The following is a 16,045-nucleotide window of genomic DNA, read 5'->3' as shown; positions in this document are numbered from 1 at the left end:
CTTCAGGAAAAAAAGTCATTTTCTCACTGTGCTCACAACAAAAGCAATGCTTTCAGATTCGAAGAATATACTATTCAATTTTACTCAGAGGTACAGAGTGCTAAGTAGATGTACACTTCCTAACATTACTCAGTACATCATTTTAAGCTGTCTGGTATCACTTGCATGTCCGTGCTCCTTCAGGAAAAAAAGTCACTTTCTCAATGTGAATGGAACAATAGCAAAGCAATTGGAATCAAAGAAGATACTTTTCAATTTTACTCAAAGGTAAAGAGGGTAAGTAGAAATAAATCTCCTAAATGTACTTAGCACATGATTCTAACTTGTCTGCTACCACTTGCATCTCTGTGCTCCTTCAGGAAAAAAAGTCACTTTCTCAATGTGAATGGAACAATAGTACAGCAGTTGGAATCAAAGAAGATACTTTTCAATTTTACTCAAAGGTACTGAATGCTCAGTTGATGTAAGCATCCTAACTTTACTCAGTAACTGATTATAACTTGTCTGGCACCCGTTGATTGTCTGTGCTTCTTCAGGAAAAAAAGTCATTTTCTCACTGTGCTCACAACAAAAGCAATGTTTTCAGATTCGAAGAATATACTATTCAATTTTCCTCAGAGGTACAGAGTGCTAAGTAGATGTACACTTCCTAACATTACTCAGTACATCATTTTAAGCTGTCTGGTATCACTTGCATGTCTGTGCTCCTTCAGGAAAAAAAGTCACTTTCTCAATGTGAATGGAACAATAGCAAAGCAATTGGAATCAAAGAAGATACTTTTCAATTTTACTCAAAGGTACAGAGAGCTCAGTTGATGTAAGCATCCTAACTTTACTCAGTACCTGATTATAACTTGTCTGGCACCCTTTGATTGTCTGTGCTTCTTCAGGAAAAAAAGTCATTTTCTCACTGTGCTCACAACAAAAGCAATGTTTTCAGAATCGAAGAATATACTAATCAATTTTACTCAGAGGTACAGAGTGCTAAGTAGATGTAAACGTCCTAACTTTGCTTAGCACATGGTTCTGTGTTGTCTGGTACCACTTGCATGTCTGTTCTCCTTCAGGAAAAAAAGTTGCTTTCTCAATGTGAATGGAACAGTAGCAAAGTGATAGCAATCACAGAAGATACTTTTCAATTTTACTCAAAGGTACTGAGTACTGAGTTGATGTAAACGTCCTAACTTTACTCAGTACCTGATTCTAAGTTGTCTGGCACCCATTGATTGTCTGTACTTCAGGAAAAAAAGTCATTTTCTCACTGTGCTCACAACAAAAGCAATGCTTTCAGATTCGAAGAATATACTATTCAATTTTACTCAGAGGTACAGAGTGCTAAGTCGATGTACACTTCCTAACATTACTCAGTACATCATTCTAAGCTGTCTGGTATCACTTGCATGTCTGTGCTCCTTCAGGAAAAAAAGTCACTTTCTCAACGTGAATGAAACAATAGCAGAGCATTTGGAATCAAAGAAGGTACTTTTCAATTTTTCCCAAAGGTAAACAGGGTACGTAGAAGTAAATCTCCTAAATGTACTTAGCACATGATTCTAACTTGTCTGCTACCACTTGCATCTCTGTGCTCCTTCAGGAAAAAAAGTCACTTTCTCAATGTGAATGGAACAATAGTACAGCAGATGGAATCAAAGAAGATACTTTTCAATTTTACTCAAAGGTACAGAGAGCTCAGTTGATGTAAGCATCCTAACTTTACTCAGTACCTGATTATAACTTGTCTGGCACCCTTTGATTGTCTGTGCTTCTTCAGGAAAAAAAGTCATTTTCTCACTGTGCTCACAACAAAAGCAATGTTTTCAGAATCGAAGAATATACTAATCAATTTTACTCAGAGGTACAGAGTGCTAAGTAGATGTAAACGTCCTAACTTTGCTTAGCACATGGTTCTGTGTTGTCTGGTACCACTTGCATGTCTGTTCTCCTTCAGGAAAAAAAGTTGCTTTCTCAATGTGAATGGAACAGTAGCAAAGTGATAGCAATCACAGAAGATACTTTTCAATTTTACTCAAAGGTACTGAGTACTGAGTTGATGTAAACGTCCTAACTTTACTCAGTACCTGATTCTAAGTTGTCTGGCACCCATTGATTGTCTGTACTTCTTCAGGAAAAAAAGTCATTTTCTCACTGTGCTCACAACAAAAGCAATGCTTTCAGAATCGAAGAATATACTATTCAATTTTACTCAGAGGTACAGAGTGCTAAGTAGATGTACACTTCCTAACATTACTCAGTACATCATTTTAAGCTGTCTGGTATCACTTGCATGTCCGTGCTCCTTCAGGAAAAAAAGTCACTTTCTCAATGTGAATGGAACAATAGCAAAGCAATTGGAATCAAAGAAGATACTTTTCAATTTTACTCAAAGGTAAAGAGGGTAAGTAGAAATAAATCTCCTAAATGTACTTAGCACATGATTCTAACTTGTCTGCTACCACTTGCATCTCTGTGCTCCTTCAGGAAAAAAAGTCACTTTCTCAATGTGAATGGAACAATAGTACAGCAGTTGGAATCAAAGAAGATACTTTTCAATTTTACTCAAAGGTACTGAATGCTCAGTTGATGTAAGCATCCTAACTTTACTCAGTAACTGATTATAACTTGTCTGGCACCCGTTGATTGTCTGTGCTTCTTCAGGAAAAAAAGTCATTTTCTCACTGTGCTCACAACAAAAGCAATGTTTTCAGATTCGAAGAATATACTATTCAATTTTCCTCAGAGGTACAGAGTGCTAAGTAGATGTACACTTCCTAACATTACTCAGTACATCATTTTAAGCTGTCTGGTATCACTTGCATGTCTGTGCTCCTTCAGGAAAAAAAGTCACTTTCTCAATGTGAATGGAACAATAGCAAAGCAATTGGAATCAAAGAAGATACTTTTCAATTTTACTCAAAGGTACAGAGAGCTCAGTTGATGTAAGCATCCTAACTTTACTCAGTACCTGATTATAACTTGTCTGGCACCCTTTGATTGTCTGTGCTTCTTCAGGAAAAAAAGTCATTTTCTCACTGTGCTCACAACAAAAGCAATGTTTTCAGAATCGAAGAATATACTAATCAATTTTACTCAGAGGTACAGAGTGCTAAGTAGATGTAAACGTCCTAACTTTGCTTAGCACATGGTTCTGTGTTGTCTGGTACCACTTGCATGTCTGTTCTCCTTCAGGAAAAAAAGTTGCTTTCTCAATGTGAATGGAACAGTAGCAAAGTGATAGCAATCACAGAAGATACTTTTCAATTTTACTCAAAGGTACTGAGTACTGAGTTGATGTAAACGTCCTAACTTTACTCAGTACCTGATTCTAAGTTGTCTGGCACCCATTGATTGTCTGTACTTCAGGAAAAAAAGTCATTTTCTCACTGTGCTCACAACAAAAGCAATGCTTTCAGATTCGAAGAATATACTATTCAATTTTACTCAGAGGTACAGAGTGCTAAGTAGATGTACACTTCCTAACATTACTCAGTACATCATTTTAAGCTGTCTGGTATCACTTGCATGTCCGTGCTCCTTCAGGAAAAAAAGTCACTTTCTCAATGTGAATGGAACAATAGCAAAGCAATTGGAATCAAAGAAGATACTTTTCAATTTTACTCAAAGGTAAAGAGGGTAAGTAGAAGTAAATCTCCTAAATGTACTTAGCACATGATTCTAACTTGTCTGCTACCACTTGCATCTCCGTGCTCCTTCAGGAAAAAAAGTCACTTTCTCAATGTGAATGGAACAATAGTACAGCAGTTGGAATCAAAGAAGATACTTTTCAATTTTACTCAAAGGTACTGAATGCTCAGTTGATGTAAGCATCCTAACTTTACTCAGTAACTGATTATAACTTGTCTGGCACCCGTTGATTGTCTGTGCTTCTTCAGGAAAAAAAGTCATTTTCTCACTGTGCTCACAACAAAAGCAATGTTTTCAGATTCGAAGAATATACTATTCAATTTTACTCAGAGGTACAGAGTGCTAAGTAGATGTACACTTCCTAACATTACTCAGTACATCATTTTAAGCTGTCTGGTATCACTTGCATGTCTGTGCTCCTTCAGGAAAAAAAGTCACTTTCTCAATGTGAATGGAACAATAGCAAAGCAATTGGAATCAAAGAAGATACTTTTCAATTTTACTCAAAGGTACAGAGAGCTCAGTTGATGTAAGCATCCTAACTTTACTCAGTACCTGATTATAACTTGTCTGGCACCCTTTGATTGTCTGTGCTTCTTCAGGAAAAAAAGTCATTTTCTCACTGTGCTCACAACAAAAGCAATGTTTTCAGAATCGAAGAATATACTAATCAATTTTACTCAGAGGTACAGAGTGCTAAGTAGATGTAAACGTCCTAACTTTGCTTAGCACATGGTTCTGTGTTGTCTGGTACCACTTGCATGTCTGTTCTCCTTCAGGAAAAAAAGTTGCTTTCTCAATGTGAATGGAACAGTAGCAAAGTGATAGCAATCACAGAAGATACTTTTCAATTTTACTCAAAGGTACTGAGTACTGAGTTGATGTAAACGTCCTAACTTTACTCAGTACCTGATTCTAAGTTGTCTGGCACCCATTGATTGTCTGTACTTCAGGAAAAAAAGTCATTTTCTCACTGTGCTCACAACAAAAGCAATGCTTTCAGATTCGAAGAATATACTATTCAATTTTACTCAGAGGTACAGAGTGCTAAGTAGATGTACACTTCCTAACATTACTCAGTACATCATTTTAAGCTGTCTGGTATCACTTGCATGTCCGTGCTCCTTCAGGAAAAAAAGTCACTTTCTCAATGTGAATGGAACAATAGCAAAGCAATTGGAATCAAAGAAGATACTTTTCAATTTTACTCAAAGTTAAAGAGGGTAAGTAGAAGTAAATCTCCTAAATGTATTAGCACATGATTCTAACTTGTCTGCTACCACTTGCATCTCCGTGCTCCTTCAGGAAAAAAAGTCACTTTCTCAATGTGAATGGAACAATAGTACAGCAGTTGGAATCAAAGAAGATACTTTTCAATTTTACTCAAAGGTACTGAGTGCTCAGTTGATGTAAACGTCCTAACTTTACTCAGTAACTGATTATAACTTGTCTGGCACCCGTTGATTGTCTGTGCTTCTTCAGGAAAAAAAGTCATTTTCTCGCTGTGCTCACAACAAAAGCAATGCTTTCAGATTCGAAGAATATACTATTCAATTTTACTCAGAGGTACAGAGTGCTAAGTAGATGTACACTTCCTAACATTACTCAGTACATCATTTTAAGCTGTCTGGTATCACTTGCATGTCTGTTCTCCTTCAGGAAAAAAAGTCACTTTCTCAATGTGAATGGAACAATAGCAAAGCAATTGGAATCAAAGCAGATACTTTTCTATTTTACTCAAAGGTAAAGAGGGTAAGTAGAAGTAAATCTCCTAAATGTACTTAGCACATGATTCTAACTTGTCTGCTACCACTTGCATCTCTGTGCTCCTACAGGAATAAAAGTCACTTTCTCAGCGTGAATAGAACAATAGCAAAGCAATAGCAATCACAGAAGATACTTTTCAATTTTACTCAAAGGTACTGAGTGCTCAGATGATGTTAATGTCCTAACTTTACTCAGTACCTGATTATAAGTTGTCTGGCACCCTTTGATTGTCTCTCCTTCTTCAGGAACAAAAGTCACTTTCTCACTGTGCTCACAACAAAAGCAATGTTTTCAGAATCGAAGAATATACTATTCAATTTTACTCAGAGGTACAGAGTGCTAAGTAGATGTAAAAGTCCTAACATTACTCAGTACATCATTCTAAGCTGTCTGGTACCACTTGCATGTCTCTGTTCCTTCTGGAAATAAAGTCACTTTCACAATGTGAATGGAACAATAGCAAAGCATTTGGAATCATAGAGGATACTTTTCAATTTTACTCAAAAGTAAAGAAGGTAAGTAGAAGTAAATGTCCTAAATGTATTTAGCACATGATTCTAACTTGTCTGCTACCACTTGTATCTCTGTGCTCCTTCAGGAAAAAAAGTCACTTTCTCAATGTAAATGGAAGAATACCAAATCAATTGGAATCAAAGAAGATACTTCTCAATTTTACTTAAAGGTAAAGAGGGTAAGTAGATGTAAACGACCTGAATGTACTTAGCACATGATTCTAACTTGTCTGGTACCACTTGCATGTCTGTGCTCCTTCAGGAAAAAAAGTCACTTTCTCAATGTAAATGGAAGATTACCAAATCAATTGGAATCAAAGAAGATACTTCTCAATTTTACTTAAAGGTAAAGAGGGTAAGTAGATGTAAACGACCTGAATGTACTTAGCACATGATTCTAACTTGTCTGGTACCACTTGCATGTCTGTGCTCCTTCAGGAAAAAAAGTCACTTTCTCAACGTGAATGGAACAATAGTACAGCAGTTGGAATCAAAGAAGATACTTTTCAATTTTACTCAAAGGTACAGAGTGCTCAGTTGATGTTAAGCATCCTAACTTTACTCAGTACCTCAATATAACTTGTCTGGCACCCTTTGATTGTCTGTGCTTCTTCAGGAAAAAAAGTCATTTTCTCACTGTGCTCACAACAAAAGCAATGCTTTCAGATTCGAAGAATATACTATTCAATTTTACTCAGAGGTACAGAGTGCTAAGTCGATGTACACTTCCTAACATTACTCAGTACATCATTCTAAGCTGTCTGGTATCACTTGCATGTCTGTGCTCCTTCAGGAAAAAAAGTCACTTTCTCAACGTGAATGAAACAATAGCAGAGCATTTGGAATCAAAGAAGGTACTTTTCAATTTTTCCCAAAGGTAAACAGGGTACGTAGAAGTAAATCTCCTAAATGTACTTAGCACATGATTCTAACTTGTCTGCTACCACTTGCATCTCTGTGCTCCTTCAGGAAAAAAAGTCATTTTCTCACTGTGCTCACAACAAAAGCAATGTTTTCAGATTCGAAGAATATACTATTCAATTTTACTCAGAGGTACAGAGTGCTAAGTAGATGTACACTTCCTAACATTACTCAGTACATCATTTTAAGCTGTCTGGTATCACTTGCATGTCTGTGCTCCTTCAGGAAAAAAAGTCACTTTCTCAATGTGAATGGAACAATAGCAAAGCAATTGGAATCAAAGAAGATACTTTTCAATTTTACTCAAAGGTACAGAGAGCTCAGTTGATGTAAGCATCCTAACTTTACTCAGTACCTGATTATAACTTGTCTGGCACCCTTTGATTGTCTGTGCTTCTTCAGGAAAAAAAGTCATTTTCTCACTGTGCTCACAACAAAAGCAATGTTTTCAGAATCGAAGAATATACTAATCAATTTTACTCAGAGGTACAGAGTGCTAAGTAGATGTAAACGTCCTAACTTTGCTTAGCACATGGTTCTGTGTTGTCTGGTACCACTTGCATGTCTGTTCTCCTTCAGGAAAAAAAGTTGCTTTCTCAATGTGAATGGAACAGTAGCAAAGTGATAGCAATCACAGAAGATACTTTTCAATTTTACTCAAAGCTACTGAGTACTGAGTTGATGTAAACGTCCTAACTTTACTCAGTACCTGATTCTAAGTTGTCTGGCACCCATTGATTGTCTGTACTACTTCAGGAAAAAAAGTCATTTTCTCACTGTGCTCACAACAAAAGCAATGCTTTCAGATTCGAAGAATATACTATTCAATTTTACTCAGAGGTACAGAGTGCTAAGTCGATGTACACTTCCTAACATTACTCAGTACATCATTCTAAGCTGTCTGGTATCACTTGCATGTCTGTGCTCCTTCAGGAAAAAAAGTCACTTTCTCAACGTGAATGAAACAATAGCAGAGCATTTGGAATCAAAGAAGGTACTTTTCAATTTTTCCCAAAGGTAAACAGGGTACGTAGAAGTAAATCTCCTAAATGTACTTAGCACATGATTCTAACTTGTCTGCTACCACTTGCATCTCTGTGCTCCTTCAGGAAAAAAAGTCACTTTCTCAATGTGAATGGAACCTTAGTACAGCAGTTGGAATCAAAGAAGATACTTTTCAATTTTACTCAAAGGTACAGAGAGCTCAGTTGATGTAAGCATCCTAACTTTACTCAGTACCTGATTATAACTTGTCTGGCACCCTTTGATTGTCTGTGCTTCTTCAGGAAAAAAAGTCATTTTCTCACTGTGCTCACAACAAAAGCAATGTTTTCAGATTCGAAGAATATACTATTCAATTTTACTCAGAGGTACAGAGTGCTAAGTAGATGTACACTTCCTAACATTACTCAGTACATCATTTTAAGCTGTCTGGTGTCACTTGCATGTCTGTGCTCCTTCAGGAAAAAAAGTCACTTTCTCAATGTGAATGGAACAATAGCAAAGCAATTGGAATCAAAAAAGATACTTTTCAATTTTACTCAAAGGTAAAGAGGGTAAGTAGAAATAAATCTCCTAAATGTACTTAGCACATGATTCTAACTTGTCTGCTACCACTTGCATCTCTGTGCTCCTTCAGGAAAAAAAGTCACTTTCTCAATGTGAATGGAACAATAGTACAGCAGTTGGAATCAAAGAAGATACTTTTCAATTTTACTCAAAGGTACTGAATGCTCAGTTGATGTAAGCATCCTAACTTTACTCAGTAACTGATTATAACTTGTCTGGCACCCGTTGATTGTCTGTGCTTCTTCAGGAAAAAAAGTCATTTTCTCACTGTGCTCACAACAAAAGCAATGTTTTCAGATTCGAAGAATATACTATTCAATTTTACTCAGAGGTACAGAGTGCTAAGTAGATGTACACTTCCTAACATTACTCAGTACATCATTTTAAGCTGTCTGGTATCACTTGCATGTCTGTGCTCCTTCAGGAAAAAAAGTCACTTTCTCAATGTGAATGGAACAATAGCAAAGCAATTGGAATCAAAGAAGATACTTTTCAATTTTACTCAAAGGTACAGAGAGCTCAGTTGATGTAAGCATCCTAACTTTACTCAGTACCTGATTATAACTTGTCTGGCACCCTTTGATTGTCTGTGCTTCTTCAGGAAAAAAAGTCATTTTCTCACTGTGCTCACAACAAAAGCAATGTTTTCAGAATCGAAGAATATACTAATCAATTTTACTCAGAGGTACAGAGTGATAAGTAGATGTAAACGTCCTAACTTTGCTTAGCACATGGTTCTGTGTTGTCTGGTACCACTTGCATGTCTGTTCTCCTTCAGGAAAAAAAGTTGCTTTCTCAATGTGAATGGAACAGTAGCAAAGTGATAGCAATCACAGAAGATACTTTTCAATTTTACTCAAAGGTACTGAGTACTGAGTTGATGTAAACGTCCTAACTTTACTCAGTACCTGATTCTAAGTTGTCTGGCACCCATTGATTGTCTGTACTTCTTCAGGAAAAAAAGTCATTTTCTCACTGTGCTCACAACAAAAGCAATGCTTTCAGATTCGAAGAATATACTATTCAATTTTACTCAGAGGTACAGAGTGCTAAGTAGATGTACACTTCCTAACATTACTCAGTACATCATTTTAAGCTGTCTGGTATCACTTGCATGTCCGTGCTCCTTCAGGAAAAAAAGTCACTTTCTCAATGTGAATGGAACAATAGCAAAGCAATTGGAATCAAAGAAGATACTTTTCAATTTTACTCAAAGGTAAAGAGGGTAAGTAGAAATAAATCTCCTAAATGTACTTAGCACATGATTCTAACTTGTCTGCTACCACTTGCATCTCTGTGCTCCTTCAGGAAAAAAAGTCACTTTCTCAATGTGAATGGAACAATAGTACAGCAGTTGGAATCAAAGAAGATACTTTTCAATTTTACTCAAAGGTACTGAATGCTCAGTTGATGTAAGCATCCTAACTTTACTCAGTAACTGATTATAACTTGTCTGGCACCCGTTGATTGTCTGTGCTTCTTCAGGAAAAAAAGTCATTTTCTCACTGTGCTCACAACAAAAGCAATGTTTTCAGATTCGAAGAATATACTATTCAATTTTACTCAGAGGTACAGAGTGCTAAGTAGATGTACACTTCCTAACATTACTCAGTACATCATTTTAAGCTGTCTGGTATCACTTGCATGTCTGTGCTCCTTCAGGAAAAAAAGTCACTTTCTCAATGTGAATGGAACAATAGCAAAGCAATTGGAATCAAAGAAGATACTTTTCAATTTTACTCAAAGGTACAGAGAGCTCAGTTGATGTAAGCATCCTAACTTTACTCAGTACCTGATTATAACTTGTCTGGCACCCTTTGATTGTCTGTGCTTCTTCAGGAAAAAAAGTCATTTTCTCACTGTGCTCACAACAAAAGCAATGTTTTCAGAATCGAAGAATATACTAATCAATTTTACTCAGAGGTACAGAGTGCTAAGTAGATGTAAACGTCCTAACTTTGCTTAGCACATGGTTCTGTGTTGTCTGGTACCACTTGCATGTCTGTTCTCCTTCAGGAAAAAAAGTTGCTTTCTCAATGTGAATGGAACAGTAGCAAAGTGATAGCAATCACAGAAGATACTTTTCAATTTTACTCAAAGGTACTGAGTACTGAGTTGATGTAAACGTCCTAACTTTACTCAGTACCTGATTCTAAGTTGTCTGGCACCCATTGATTGTCTGTACTTCTTCAGGAAAAAAAGTCATTTTCTCACTGTGCTCACAACAAAAGCAATGCTTTCAGATTCGAAGAATATACTATTCAATTTTACTCAGAGGTACAGAGTGCTAAGTAGATGTACACTTCCTAACATTACTCAGTACATCATTTTAAGCTGTCTGGTATCACTTGCATGTCCGTGCTCCTTCAGGAAAAAAAGTCACTTTCTCAATGTGAATGGAACAATAGCAAAGCAATTGGAATCAAAGAAGATACTTTTCAATTTTACTCAAAGGTAAAGAGGGTAAGTAGAAATAAATCTCCTAAATGTACTTAGCACATGATTCTAACTTGTCTGCTACCACTTGCATCTCTGTGCTCCTTCAGGAAAAAAAGTCACTTTCTCAATGTGAATGGAACAATAGTACAGCAGTTGGAATCAAAGAAGATACTTTTCAATTTTACTCAAAGGTACTGAATGCTCAGTTGATGTAAGCATCCTAACTTTACTCAGTAACTGATTATAACTTGTCTGGCACCCGTTGATTGTCTGTGCTTCTTCAGGAAAAAAAGTCATTTTCTCACTGTGCTCACAACAAAAGCAATGTTTTCAGATTCGAAGAATATACTATTCAATTTTCCTCAGAGGTACAGAGTGCTAAGTAGATGTACACTTCCTAACATTACTCAGTACATCATTTTAAGCTGTCTGGTATCACTTGCATGTCTGTGCTCCTTCAGGAAAAAAAGTCACTTTCTCAATGTGAATGGAACAATAGCAAAGCAATTGGAATCAAAGAAGATACTTTTCAATTTTACTCAAAGGTACAGAGAGCTCAGTTGATGTAAGCATCCTAACTTTACTCAGTACCTGATTATAACTTGTCTGGCACCCTTTGATTGTCTGTGCTTCTTCAGGAAAAAAAGTCATTTTCTCACTGTGCTCACAACAAAAGCAATGTTTTCAGAATCGAAGAATATACTAATCAATTTTACTCAGAGGTACAGAGTGCTAAGTAGATGTAAACGTCCTAACTTTGCTTAGCACATGGTTCTGTGTTGTCTGGTACCACTTGCATGTCTGTTCTCCTTCAGGAAAAAAAGTTGCTTTCTCAATGTGAATGGAACAGTAGCAAAGTGATAGCAATCACAGAAGATACTTTTCAATTTTACTCAAAGGTACTGAGTACTGAGTTGATGTAAACGTCCTAACTTTACTCAGTACCTGATTCTAAGTTGTCTGGCACCCATTGATTGTCTGTACTTCAGGAAAAAAAGTCATTTTCTCACTGTGCTCACAACAAAAGCAATGCTTTCAGATTCGAAGAATATACTATTCAATTTTACTCAGAGGTACAGAGTGCTAAGTCGATGTACACTTCCTAACATTACTCAGTACATCATTCTAAGCTGTCTGGTATCACTTGCATGTCTGTGCTCCTTCAGGAAAAAAAGTCACTTTCTCAACGTGAATGAAACAATAGCAGAGCATTTGGAATCAAAGAAGGTACTTTTCAATTTTTCCCAAAGGTAAACAGGGTACGTAGAAGTAAATCTCCTAAATGTACTTAGCACATGATTCTAACTTGTCTGCTACCACTTGCATCTCTGTGCTCCTTCAGGAAAAAAAGTCACTTTCTCAATGTGAATGGAACAATAGTACAGCAGATGGAATCAAAGAAGATACTTTTCAATTTTACTCAAAGGTACAGAGAGCTCAGTTGATGTAAGCATCCTAACTTTACTCAGTACCTGATTATAACTTGTCTGGCACCCTTTGATTGTCTGTGCTTCTTCAGGAAAAAAAGTCATTTTCTCACTGTGCTCACAACAAAAGCAATGTTTTCAGAATCGAAGAATATACTAATCAATTTTACTCAGAGGTACAGAGTGCTAAGTAGATGTAAACGTCCTAACTTTGCTTAGCACATGGTTCTGTGTTGTCTGGTACCACTTGCATGTCTGTTCTCCTTCAGGAAAAAAAGTTGCTTTCTCAATGTGAATGGAACAGTAGCAAAGTGATAGCAATCACAGAAGATACTTTTCAATTTTACTCAAAGGTACTGAGTACTGAGTTGATGTAAACGTCCTAACTTTACTCAGTACCTGATTCTAAGTTGTCTGGCACCCATTGATTGTCTGTACTTCTTCAGGAAAAAAAGTCATTTTCTCACTGTGCTCACAACAAAAGCAATGCTTTCAGATTCGAAGAATATACTATTCAATTTTACTCAGAGGTACAGAGTGCTAAGTAGATGTACACTTCCTAACATTACTCAGTACATCATTTTAAGCTGTCTGGTATCACTTGCATGTCCGTGCTCCTTCAGGAAAAAAAGTCACTTTCTCAATGTGAATGGAACAATAGCAAAGCAATTGGAATCAAAGAAGATACTTTTCAATTTTACTCAAAGGTAAAGAGGGTAAGTAGAAATAAATCTCCTAAATGTACTTAGCACATGATTCTAACTTGTCTGCTACCACTTGCATCTCTGTGCTCCTTCAGGAAAAAAAGTCACTTTCTCAATGTGAATGGAACAATAGTACAGCAGTTGGAATCAAAGAAGATACTTTTCAATTTTACTCAAAGGTACTGAATGCTCAGTTGATGTAAGCATCCTAACTTTACTCAGTAACTGATTATAACTTGTCTGGCACCCGTTGATTGTCTGTGCTTCTTCAGGAAAAAAAGTCATTTTCTCACTGTGCTCACAACAAAAGCAATGTTTTCAGATTCGAAGAATATACTATTCAATTTTCCTCAGAGGTACAGAGTGCTAAGTAGATGTACACTTCCTAACATTACTCAGTACATCATTTTAAGCTGTCTGGTATCACTTGCATGTCTGTGCTCCTTCAGGAAAAAAAGTCACTTTCTCAATGTGAATGGAACAATAGCAAAGCAATTGGAATCAAAGAAGATACTTTTCAATTTTACTCAAAGGTACAGAGAGCTCAGTTGATGTAAGCATCCTAACTTTACTCAGTACCTGATTATAACTTGTCTGGCACCCTTTGATTGTCTGTGCTTCTTCAGGAAAAAAAGTCATTTTCTCACTGTGCTCACAACAAAAGCAATGTTTTCAGAATCGAAGAATATACTAATCAATTTTACTCAGAGGTACAGAGTGCTAAGTAGATGTAAACGTCCTAACTTTGCTTAGCACATGGTTCTGTGTTGTCTGGTACCACTTGCATGTCTGTTCTCCTTCAGGAAAAAAAGTTGCTTTCTCAATGTGAATGGAACAGTAGCAAAGTGATAGCAATCACAGAAGATACTTTTCAATTTTACTCAAAGGTACTGAGTACTGAGTTGATGTAAACGTCCTAACTTTACTCAGTACCTGATTCTAAGTTGTCTGGCACCCATTGATTGTCTGTACTTCAGGAAAAAAAGTCATTTTCTCACTGTGCTCACAACAAAAGCAATGCTTTCAGATTCGAAGAATATACTATTCAATTTTACTCAGAGGTACAGAGTGCTAAGTAGATGTACACTTCCTAACATTACTCAGTACATCATTTTAAGCTGTCTGGTATCACTTGCATGTCCGTGCTCCTTCAGGAAAAAAAGTCACTTTCTCAATGTGAATGGAACAATAGCAAAGCAATTGGAATCAAAGAAGATACTTTTCAATTTTACTCAAAGGTAAAGAGGGTAAGTAGAAGTAAATCTCCTAAATGTACTTAGCACATGATTCTAACTTGTCTGCTACCACTTGCATCTCCGTGCTCCTTCAGGAAAAAAAGTCACTTTCTCAATGTGAATGGAACAATAGTACAGCAGTTGGAATCAAAGAAGATACTTTTCAATTTTACTCAAAGGTACTGAATGCTCAGTTGATGTAAGCATCCTAACTTTACTCAGTAACTGATTATAACTTGTCTGGCACCCGTTGATTGTCTGTGCTTCTTCAGGAAAAAAAGTCATTTTCTCACTGTGCTCACAACAAAAGCAATGTTTTCAGATTCGAAGAATATACTATTCAATTTTACTCAGAGGTACAGAGTGCTAAGTAGATGTACACTTCCTAACATTACTCAGTACATCATTTTAAGCTGTCTGGTATCACTTGCATGTCTGTGCTCCTTCAGGAAAAAAAGTCACTTTCTCAATGTGAATGGAACAATAGCAAAGCAATTGGAATCAAAGAAGATACTTTTCAATTTTACTCAAAGGTACAGAGAGCTCAGTTGATGTAAGCATCCTAACTTTACTCAGTACCTGATTATAACTTGTCTGGCACCCTTTGATTGTCTGTGCTTCTTCAGGAAAAAAAGTCATTTTCTCACTGTGCTCACAACAAAAGCAATGTTTTCAGAATCGAAGAATATACTAATCAATTTTACTCAGAGGTACAGAGTGCTAAGTAGATGTAAACGTCCTAACTTTGCTTAGCACATGGTTCTGTGTTGTCTGGTACCACTTGCATGTCTGTTCTCCTTCAGGAAAAAAAGTTGCTTTCTCAATGTGAATGGAACAGTAGCAAAGTGATAGCAATCACAGAAGATACTTTTCAATTTTACTCAAAGGTACTGAGTACTGAGTTGATGTAAACGTCCTAACTTTACTCAGTACCTGATTCTAAGTTGTCTGGCACCCATTGATTGTCTGTACTTCAGGAAAAAAAGTCATTTTCTCACTGTGCTCACAACAAAAGCAATGCTTTCAGATTCGAAGAATATACTATTCAATTTTACTCAGAGGTACAGAGTGCTAAGTAGATGTACACTTCCTAACATTACTCAGTACATCATTTTAAGCTGTCTGGTATCACTTGCATGTCCGTGCTCCTTCAGGAAAAAAAGTCACTTTCTCAATGTGAATGGAACAATAGCAAAGCAATTGGAATCAAAGAAGATACTTTTCAATTTTACTCAAAGGTAAAGAGGGTAAGTAGAAGTAAATCTCCTAAATGTATTAGCACATGATTCTAACTTGTCTGCTACCACTTGCATCTCCGTGCTCCTTCAGGAAAAAAAGTCACTTTCTCAATGTGAATGGAACAATAGTACAGCAGTTGGAATCAAAGAAGATACTTTTCAATTTTACTCAAAGGTACTGAGTGCTCAGTTGATGTAAACGTCCTAACTTTACTCAGTACCTGATTCTAAGTTGTCTGGCACCCTTTGATTGTCTGTGCTTCTTCAGGAAAAAAAGTCATTTTCTCGCTGTGCTCACAACAAAAGCAATGCTTTCAGATTCGAAGAATATACTATTCAATTTTACTCAGAGGTACAGAGTGCTAAGTAGATGTACACTTCCTAACATTACTCAGTACATCATTTTAAGCTGTCTGGTATCACTTGCATGTCTGTTCTCCTTCAGGAAAAAAAGTCACTTTCTCAATGTGAATGGAACAATAGCAAAGCAATTGGAATCAAAGCAGATACTTTTCTATTTTACTCAAAGGTAAAGAGGGTAAGTAGAAGTAAATCTCCTAAATGTACTTAGCACATGATTCTAACTTGTCT

Source organism: Mobula birostris, chromosome X (genome assembly GCF_030028105.1).
Source record: "Mobula birostris isolate sMobBir1 chromosome X, sMobBir1.hap1, whole genome shotgun sequence".
Taxonomy (NCBI): domain Eukaryota; kingdom Metazoa; phylum Chordata; class Chondrichthyes; order Myliobatiformes; family Myliobatidae; genus Mobula; species Mobula birostris.
This window is presented reverse-complemented; position numbering follows the sequence as displayed.